Source organism: Geospiza fortis, unplaced genomic scaffold (assembly GCF_000277835.1).
Source record: "Geospiza fortis unplaced genomic scaffold, GeoFor_1.0 scaffold41, whole genome shotgun sequence".
NCBI classification, from domain to species: domain Eukaryota; kingdom Metazoa; phylum Chordata; class Aves; order Passeriformes; family Thraupidae; genus Geospiza; species Geospiza fortis.
The window spans coordinates 12,952,815-12,953,547 of NW_005054299.1; the positions used below are offsets into that span (position 1 = coordinate 12,952,815).

General features: G+C 65.5%; 1 protein-coding gene across 1 annotated transcript in view; it reads right to left on the reverse strand.

The window, feature by feature from the left end:
• SLC29A1 (solute carrier family 29 member 1 (Augustine blood group)) overlaps positions 1-512 on the reverse strand; it is a 34,058-nt gene extending 33,546 nt beyond the window's left edge. Inside the window, exon 1 of the mRNA XM_031060293.1 lies at positions 492-512. The gene's annotated coding sequence lies outside the window, so the exon portion shown is untranslated. The remainder of the gene's footprint in view (positions 1-491) is intronic.
• Positions 513-733: the final 221 nt, after the last annotated feature.

The following is a 733-nucleotide window of genomic DNA, read 5'->3' on the forward strand; positions in this document are numbered from 1 at the left end:
GGCGGGAGGCTGCTGGGCGGGCCCCGCTACCGCAGCTCCGGCACAGGAATGTCCGGGGCTCTGGCTTTTGGCCAGTGTCTCCCCTCTTCCTGGAAAAGAGGGCTGGCCCTGCTGCCCTGGGAGAGGGGCAGAGCTGTGCTTTTGCCTTGGCAAGGAGGGCAGGATGCCCTCAGGCAGCCCCTCCACTGCTGCTCCCCGCTTTCAGTCCCCTCTGCGCCGGGGTCAGGCTCCGAGCCCTCCTTGCAGCTCTGGGACTAGAAAGCTCTGGACCCGGGTTGGGGTCCCTCAGTGTGTGACGGCCCCAGGGCTCAGCACAGGCTCCCGGTTGCAGGGTGACCTTGAGCAGGACTGCCGAGCCACCGAAACGGGGGACGAGACCTTGGCTCAGCAGAGGAGGCTGGAACCAGACCCTCTCCTTGGTGCCTGGCAGAACAAGGCACAGCAGGGACAGTGCTTACTCTGGTCATCTCCCTGCCTGCACCCTGCCTTACCTTGATAGCTCAGCTCTCCCGGTGCCAGGTGATGTTGCCTGCAGACTCCTCACTGCCTGGTGCCAAGCAGGGCTGGGATTTCCCACGCCAGCAGGACCAGGGTGCAAAGGCTTTGCCACCCTACAGGCTCTGCAGCCGGAGTGGGTTTTAGAGCCCTGGCGCTGGCTGGGGCTGGCTGAGCACGGCTTCCGCTGGCTCAGCAGGTGGAGGCTGCATGCACGGGCAGATTAGTGGTGGGGGGG